The sequence below is a fragment of the Mauremys reevesii genome, linkage group 13, assembly GCF_016161935.1.
Source record: "Mauremys reevesii isolate NIE-2019 linkage group 13, ASM1616193v1, whole genome shotgun sequence".
Taxonomy (NCBI): domain Eukaryota; kingdom Metazoa; phylum Chordata; order Testudines; family Geoemydidae; genus Mauremys; species Mauremys reevesii.
The window spans coordinates 1,447,948-1,457,441 of NC_052635.1; the positions used below are offsets into that span (position 1 = coordinate 1,447,948).

At 52.5% G+C, this 9,494-nt stretch overlaps 1 pseudogene; it reads left to right on the forward strand.

The window, feature by feature from the left end:
* Positions 1-3,300: 3,300 nt before the first annotated feature.
* Positions 3,301-9,072, forward strand: LOC120380728 (annotated as a pseudogene).
* The last annotated feature ends 422 nt before the right edge of the window (positions 9,073-9,494 follow it).

Here is a 9,494-nt window from a genome sequence, read left to right on the forward strand (position 1 = left end):
CCTAAGTCCCGTTATTTTCAATGGGAATTAGGTGCCAGACCTTCTTACCCTATTTTGAAAACCACAGTAGGCGCCTACTTTGCATCATCACGTTCTAAAGACTTTATGCAATCTAGCCTGATTCCTTTGCTAGAAAGAAGGAACTGGAAAGAGGCAAATTCTCATGTGGTGTAATTCAGTATAGCCGTCATTAGCACTGCACACAGACACACGACCTCGTGATCTCTCCATAAATCTCTACATTGTTTGTTTGTTTCAAAGCAGGGCAATGCTAGCAGGGGGTGAGATTCTGTTCCCGTTCCTCATGTCCAGTAGTATTTTACTCTGTGAGTAGCTCGATTGCTCCGGATTCTCCCCTCGGTAATAGTGGGTGCACACTGGAGTCTCTCCTAATTTACACACGAGTACGCCAAAGGAGAGAAGCCCCATGACCCAAGCAGAGTTAGTCCTTCCTAACACCATGGTGAATGAGACATGATCCAGCCTCACTGAGTACAAAGACCTTATTTCTGCTTTACACAAGACTGATTAAAAAGAAAATTTAGGCCCATTGACTGCAGTGAAATGACTTCTGCTTTACACTGACGCGTGAGGGAGGGGGAATCTCTACCCCCCACTGACTCCACTGTTAGTACTCAGAGAATAAGTTCCTACTCCGTACATGTTCAGAAGTCCTCACCTTTTACACATGTGACAGTAAAACATCTGTATTTTATAGTCAACGCTTGCAAACGTGGTTTGACCAACATCAAAGATAACTTTTGGTTTAGGATCTTCCCTGGCTTCCACCTAGGTAATATCTGAGCCCATCACAAACAATGAATTTATCCCCACAAGAGCCAGGAATGGCAGGAAACCATTGTTTGATGGGGAACGAAGTAAAAGAAAGACTCAGTTGATTGGTTGAGATCTCTATGCTGTTTTGAGCAGGCACGTCAACCTTTCACTGAATGAGGATGGGAAGAACATTCGCCTGCTACGGCTAAGGCGTCCCATAGGTCGCTGCCAGAGTCAATCTTGCAGCTTCTGTTCAAGCACTTGGTATTGGCTCCTGTTGAAGAACTGAGCTAGATGGACAGGACTGATCCGCTGGAGCAATTGCCCATCACACAGTGAGCAGCGTGTGGCCGGGCAGGCAGTTGAGCTATTCAAGGGGGCCCGAGGGAGTTGGGTAGCGAGTTGCGTAACTTCAGGCAATTTTGAAAGATCCCAGCCTGAACGCAGATCTCCTGCGTCCTACACCATTAGTCAGCGGGTGGGTGGAGAGTAGGCGGGGAAAGGCAGAAAGCAGATGCAAAGGTTCTGAAATGCAGAACCGTTTGCTTTCCTTGAAGGATATAAGAATTTAGGGCGGTAGCTTCAGAGGGAATATCTGGCACAAGGCCGCTGTGCTAAAGCAGAGATCAGCGGCAGTCATGCTGCTGCTGTTACATTGTCTTTGCCTTATCTCATGGTGCAGCCTGTCAGGTGACCAGGGAAATGCAGACTCTTGTCGGGTGTTGGGTTTTTCTCATGTCGCTAAGGAACTGATGACAGCACTGGATCGAGGCTCTGGCATTTAACCCAATGCGTGACCCTGGGCTGAGGGGAAAACTTAGTTTTGTCTGGGCAGGTCATTTTGTGACTGCCCACAGCAGGGCGTCTTGCCCCTTCCTCTGTCATGTATTTTGGAGATTAGAGGGACCCCTGCTCTGGCCTGATAGAATAATAATGTCTCTGTTCTCTTTCTTTCACAGGCTGGGTGGCCGCGATCACTTTAACCCAGCCGAGTTCTGCCGAGGCAGAGCCAGGGAACTCCATTACGCTGGACTGCACTGTTTCTGGGTATAATGTTAATGACCGTCGTATGCAATGGTTGCGCCTTCCCCAGGGGAAAAATCTGGTCCCGATAGCATCCTTCAGACCGGGTTACACCACCTACATCGCGGATGAGTTCAAAGGACGCGTTACCCCCTCCACCAGCGGCTCTACTGGCAAGCTGAAGATATACAGTCTCACAGCTGCAGACACCGCTACCTACTACTGTGCGACAGATGCACAGTGATCGCTGCCTGGCTTCCTCTCCTACAGTATCTCCCCTGGAACTGGCCTCCTCTCACTTACCACCTCTGCAGGCAGTATTCACGGTGTGGGCGAAACACTGATTTATAAAGAGGCAACATGATATTTTCTGTCTATCCCTTTCTTGATGATACCCAACATTCTGTTGATTTTTCTGACTGCCGCTGCACATTGAGTGGATGTTTTCAGGGAACTATCGCAATGACTCCAAGATCTTTTTCTTAAGTGGTAACAGCTAATTTAGACCTCATCATTTTATATGTATAGTGAGGATTATGTTTCCAATGCACATCACTTTGCATTTATCAACATTACATTTCATCTGCCATTTTGTTGCCCAGTCACCCAGTTTTGTGAGATCTTTTTGTAGTTCTTTGCAGTCTGCCTGGGGCTTAACTATCTGGAGTAGTTTGGGACGATCTGCAAATTTTGCCACCTCGCTGTTTTCAGCTTTTTCCAGGTCGTTTATGAATATGTTGAATAGGACTGGGCCCAGTACAGATCCCTGGGGGACACCGCTATTTACCTCTCTCCATTCTGAAAATCTGACAGTTTATTCCTACCCTTTGTTTCTCTTACTTTCTCATTCCCGAAGTGGTATATGAATCGGTTTAGCAAAGGGGTGACCACTGTATGAAGAATGGCTGCTGCTTTGTACAACCCCGACGAGTGGCTCATTTGGGGTAATATCTATGTACATGAAAATAGAACAGCTGTAGAAGATGGACGCCACCGATGTGAGCTGCGCAGTTGGAAAATGCCTTTTGTCGACCGGTGGTGGATGGGATGTGTAAGATGGTGGGGATGACATACACGTAGGTCACTATTGTTAGGAGCAAAGAGCTAAGCACCACAGTGGAAGTGTGTAGGGAGCTCACTCATTCAATGAGGTGTGTGTCTGTAGAAGCCAGTTTAAAAAGGGCTCTTATGTCACAGAAGAACTGGTTAATGACACTGGGGCCGCAGAATGGTAAGTGAGACACCAGGATGGTTGGGCAGAGAACTGATTTAAAGGCTCCTAACCAGGTACCAATAATGAACTGAAGAGGCAATTGACCATTCATGATGGTGGGGTAGTGCAAAGGCTTACAAATAGCTGTGGGTCTATCAAAGGACATCACGGCTACCAGGATATATTCCGAGGTCCCAAGGAAGAAATAGTAATAGATTTGAGTGAAAGACTCACTGATGAATCTTATGTCAGCACATCAAGCTATTTCTTTCATTGTTTCGGGAAGGATGACTGTGGTGAACCATATCCCTGAGAAGGAGAAGTTGCAGAGAAATCAGTACATTGGACTGTGGATGCAGTAATCACTCCACACCAAGGCTATGATCACCACCTACTGCACAAGCGTCAGCACGTAGATCACCCCGAGGGAGTGGTGGTAAAACTGCAGGGTCTCAGAAAAAAATCTTCCCAAGTGAGGGGGTTGTTTTTTTCTGGATTGGCAAAGGGAGTTTTAACTTGCATGGTGGCACCAATACCAGTCCGGGGTGGCCAGTATTATTTTTTGAGTCCTTGCCGGCCCCCACCTTTCGCACTCGAAGTCCCATAGTGGGGAATCAACCGTGACACCCCTCCCCAACTTCTTCTTCGGTGCAGAGAGGTGCGGAACAGCAGCCGAATGGCTGGTATGACGCTGGCGCTCTGCGCGCTGGTGTGGGACTGTCTGGGGAGCACGTGCCCTGGCTCTCAGCTCTGCCCCAAGCCGGGCTGCCCCGGGGATTCTTTCTCAGCGCATCGTGCGAGAACATGGGGTGTCCGTCCTGCCTTGGCACACGCCGTTAGTCCGGCAACGCCTTCAAACAAAAGGGCTCCAGATCTCTGTACAGAGCCTTCGGTCCAACGGGCAGCGCGGTGGATCTGTGCCCAGTGTTGGCTCTGGTGATACCCAGGCTGGTAAGAAAATGCCCAGTTCCGATTTGAATTACACAAAGTACCCAACGGGAGCGCCCATAGTCACTACGGGCAGAACTGGCAACTCCCGAGCGGTAATGAAGGGCCTGATTGAAAATACAAGGGCCGCCGCGCGAGAGATTTGTTTCCCCAGCCAGGAAACTGTCCCTGGTTTTACCAGCCCCGCCCCGCGCACACTGAGCCTCTGGCGTGTAAATGTATCTGGGAACCATGAGCCTCTGCACCAATGCCGGGTTCCCCACACCACCGGCTCTAACTTTTTTGCCGCCCCAAGCAAAAAAGAAGAGCGCCGCGCTGCCGAAACCCCGCCCCTGAGCACCACGCCCCCCGAAGCCCCGCCCCCGAGGGTAACGCTGCACAAAGCCCCGCCCCCTCCAAGCTCCGCGCCCCCGCCCCACTCCGAGCGCCGCACTGCCCCAAGCCCCGCCCCCTCCAAGCGCCATGCTGCACCGAGCTCCCGCCCCTCCTCTGAGCGCCGCGCCAAGCCCCCGCCCCCCGGGTCTGTGCAGTTACCAGCCAGTCCCTTGAGAACTTTCCCCTCCAGCACCAGGGGTGAATAAGAGCCTGCCCTCAGTGTGTAACCCTATAATTCACGGGCTTTGTCACCCATTTCTGTGGCAAGTCCCGATGGGCCTGTGCTGCAGAGACCTCTCAGTTCCTGAAGAAACCCCGCTCAACTGGTACTGGAAATACGGCGCAGGGTTGGGATTTTCAAAGGGGCCTCATGGATTAAGGAACCCACCTCACATTTGAGAATCACAGTCCAGAATTTCTGCAGCTGTCCGAGGGCGAAGCTAAAGCTCCAGCCCACAATACAGTTCCAGCAATTGAATAGAGTGACCGCGGAGCTAAAGGACTGAACCTGCAGCCCTTAATTACAGGGAACTCCCAAAGGTTGGCGCTGAGGGCAGTGGGGTAGGAAGGGCAGAGGGGCTCTGTGTTCTTTGCCGCCCCAAGCACGGCAGTCGGGAGGCCTTCGGTGGCCTTTCTGCCGGTGATTTGCCGGTCAGCGTCTTCGGGGAAGCCGTGGGACCGGCAGACCTCCCGCAGGCAAGTCGCCGAAGGCAGCCTGACTCTCGCCCTCAGGGCGACTGGCAGAGCGCCCCCCCCCCCCGCAGCTTGCCACTCCAGGCACTTGCTTGCTGCGCCGGTGCCTGGAGCCGCCCCTGTTAAACTGCAATTTTTCAAGCTCTCTAGGGTCTAGGTCAGTAAAAGTGTGTGAGAAGGAGGCGAGAGATGAAGAATCGGTGGGGAACAGAGACAGAGAGGGGCTGGGGATTTCAGAGGCGGTGAAAGGATCGGGGGTCTGACTTCTTTAGGAGTTTAATTGGGATTTGAGTGCCTAACTCCCTTAGGCAGCTTTGGAAATCCCACCCAAGATCACAAGCAGGGGATGTGGGGAAAAGAGAAAGAGACACAGACAGTGTGTGAGAGATTAAAAGGATCCACATAGACACGGAGAAAGTAAATGGGGAAGTGTTATTTACTCCAAACAACACATGAACTAGCGGTCACCCAATGAAAATAATAGGCAGCAAGTTTAAAACAAACACAAGGAAGTATTTCTTCACACAACGCACAATCAACCTAAGTAACTCTTTTCCAGGGGATGTCCTGAAGGCCAAGACTATAATAGGGTTAAAAAAATTAGATGAATTCATGGAGGAGAGGTCCATCAGTGGCTATTAGCCAGGATGGGCAGGGGTGGTGTCTCTAGCCTCTGTTTGCCAGAAGCTGGGGATGGGTGACAGGGGATGGATCACTTGAGGATTACCTGTTCTGTTCATTGCCTCTTGGGTGCCTGGTTTTGGTCACTGGCAGGACACAGGACACAGGGATAGATGGACCTTTGGTCTGACCCAGTGTAGCCCTGTGCTGCCCATGTTGATTTTTATTCAACATTAAGAAACCACAGGGTGAGAGCCGAGTTCCGAACAGCTGGATGAAGACGTACAGCGTCTGGCTACCTACCTACACTGCTTCTCTGGCAGGTTCTGGTGGCTTCTGCAGCAGAAGACAAGGGAGACCGCTAGAGGGCTCCCCTCCCAGACTATTTATAGGGATAACACCGGGCAAATCTCTGTGTCTCCGTTTGAGCTACAATTTGTTACAGGTGCTGGCGGAGGTTTGCAGCCCGAGGCTCACACTTCCGAGCTCCGCTGGGTCAGCGGCTGAACTGGAGATTTTTGACACCTTCGAAATGATTAAACGTGTCTTCCTAGCGCTGGCCCTGGCGCCGTGTGAGTCTGTGTCTGTCTCTCTGCGTGTGGCTGTGATGTGGGGGGAGGGGCAGAGGGAGCCTTTGCTCTCCGGGCATCACATTCAATGATTATTTTGGACTCTCCCGCCCTTGTTTCTAGGCGCCCTTTCCCAGCTGCAGCTGGTGGCCTCCGGCCCTGGGGTGGGCAAAGTCTCCGAGCCCCTCACACTGACCTGCGCTGTCTCCGGGGTCTCCATCAATACTCAGTATTACTACTGGCACTGGATCCGTCAGCCTCCCGGAGAAGGGCTGGAATCCATGGGACGGGTGTATCCGTATAACGGGGGTACAAGCTACCCCCGTCTCTCAAAGGCCGAGTCACCATCTCCGCAGACACCGCCAGGAACCAGTTCTCCCTGCAGCTCCGCTCGCTGACAGCTGCAGACACCGGCGCCTATTACTGCGCCAGGGGAGACACGGTGACACGGAGACAGGGGGCCTGGGACAAAAAGGGGGCGAGCCACACGCTTCGCCTCCCGGAGAGAAGGCACCTGACTTTGCCCTTGCGGTCCGCTCCCTTCTGAGGTCACTTTTAGTTGAAGGAGACGCTTTGTCAGAGGCACCCACGAGGCTGGAGGGAAGCAGAAAAGAGGAAACACCTGCGCTTGTGAATGGGCAGGAGAGAGACTTTGTTAAAGGAGTTTTGCAGATCTGGAAACCACCAATTTGGACCCGAGGTTGCAACAGACTCTCCTGTCCGCTCCACAGCTGAACTGGGGAGCTGAAGTTCTGGTGGGACCCTCTGATAAAGGACTGGTATTTCCTGGCTGCGCTAGCACTGGCCCATGGGAGGGAGTGTGTGTGTGTGAGATTTTTTTCCTGGTGAGGTAGAGTATTTGTGGGTTTCTGTAACCCACACGCCTTCTGGATGTGGTGTTCCTCCCATCGAGGGGCACCAAGACCACTTGATTAATGTGTCTGCTCTACAGCCTTCGCTAAGAGGCACATGATTTTTGGCTCATGAGGTAGAGGCTCACACACTAAGCACCCGGGGTCCCAGGTTCCAACCACTGGGTCTGTCAGTGTTACATTTGCACCTGTGTGTGTGAGGAGCTGTGTCGATTCATATTTGCATGAGAGCATTTAGATGAAGGAGTCTGCGCTTGGAGCCAGATCGTTAGCCCCCTGGAGTGGGGAGCATTATATTATTATTTGGGTTTCTCCTGCCCCTTTTGCAGGCCCCCTTTCCCACCTGCAGCTGGTGGGTTCGGGCCACGGGGTGAAGAAGGTCTCAGAGCCCCTCACACTGACATGCGACGTCTCCTGGAGACCGGATTTTCTGGCCAGGGTCCTGAGTTTATTGGGGTGATGTATTGTGATGGAGAAACACCTTCCATGCCGCCTCTCCAAAACACAACGAGCATTTCCAGAGACACCGCCAAGAACTGGGTCTCCCTTTAGTGCTTAAAGTTTCCCTTTTAATTTAATTTGGAGTTGGGCGCCTAACTCCCTTAGGCTCTTTGGAGAAATCGGTCAGGGTGAAAAGGCAGCTGCTAAACAGACAGAGCCAGTGAGCGAGAGAGAGCGAGAGAAAAGAAACAAACTCAGTGTATGAGTAAGCGGAGGAAGAGGGAGAGAAAGAAACAGACAAACTCACTGCTGAGTGTGTAAGCAAAGACAGAATCACATCCAGAGAGAGAGCGCACGCGTGGCCAAGAGAGAAAGCGAGAGAGGAGATTCGGCGACAGGGGTCGGATCACTCGGTGATTCTCTGTTCTGTTCATTCCCTCTGGGGCACCTGGCACCGGCCACTATCAGAAGACAGGATACTGGGCTAGATGGACCTTCGGTCCGACCCACTATAACCCTGTGATGACAGTGTTGATCTTTATTCAACTATAAGAAACAACACGATGAGAGCTGAGTTCCGAACAGCTGGATGAAGCTGGCAGGTTCTGCAGCAGAAGACAAGGAAGACCGCTAGGGGCTCCCAGACTATTTATAGGGATCATACCAAAATCTCTATCTCTGCTTATGAGCTACAATTTGTTACAGGTGTAGACAGAGGTTTGCAGCCGGAGGCTCACACTTCAGCCGACTCGCCTGAGCTCAGCTGGGTCAGCGACTGGACTGGAGATATTTGAGACCGTCCAAATGATTAAATGTGTCTTTCTAGCGCTGGCCCTGGGTCCGAGTGAGTCTCTGTGTCTGTCTGTGCATTTCTCTGTGTGTGTGTCTGTGACGGGCGGGCAGAGGGAGCCTTCGCTCTTTGGACATCGCATTCAATTACTATTTTGGACTCTCCCACCCTTGTTTAGGTGCCCTTTCCCAGGTGCAGCTGGTGGCCTCCGGCCCGGGGTTGGGGAAGGTCTCCGAGCCCCTCACACTGACCTGCGCTGTCTCTGGAGTCTCCATCATGTCTCAGGATTACATCTGGTACTGGGTTCGGCAGTTTCCCGGAGAAGGGCCGGAATCCATGGGAGGGATATATCCATATACCGGGGACACGAGCTACGCCCCGTCCCTCCAAGGCCGGATCACCATCTCCGCAGACACCACCAGCAACCAGTTCTCCCTGCAGCTCCGCTCGCTGACAGCTGCAGACACCGCCGCCTATTACTGCGCCAGGGGAGACACAGTGACAGGGGGCCTGGGGCAAAAAGGGGGCGAGCCACACGCTTCGCCTCCCGGAGAGAAGGCACCTGACTTCGCCCCTGCGATCCGCCCCCTCCCGCTGTCACTTGAAGGAGCCGCTTTGTCAGAGGCCACCAGGAAACTGGAGAGAAGGAGAGAAAGAGGAAGCACCTGCGCGTGTGAATGGGCAGGAGAGAGACTTTGTTACAGGCGTCTGGCAGTATTGGAAACCACCAATCCGGACCTGAGATTGTAACAGACTCTCCTGTCCGCTCCGCAGCTGTACGGGGGAGTTGAGGGTGGGGATGACTCTGATAAATGACTGGTATTTCCTGGCTGCCCTAGCTCTGGCCCATGGGAGGGTGTGTGTGTGTGTGTGTGTGTGTGTTTTACTTCACGAGTGAGTCCATTGGAGCCGTTCACACCTATAGTGCTTTACTCTGGAATGTCTCTGATTTACACTCCTGATGAGTGAGAGGAGAACCAGCCTAACTCAGGGGTTCTCACGCGTCTTTGAACCGCAAGCCCCTACTGACAGCAAACATTACTACAGGACCCCAGGGCAGGGAATCGAAGCCTGAGCCCACCCAAACTCAGCTGCCTCTTGTGTGTCGGGGTGGGGCGGGGTCAAAGCCCGACCCCACTGCTCTGCGCAGGAGGAGGGCAAAGGCTTCAGCC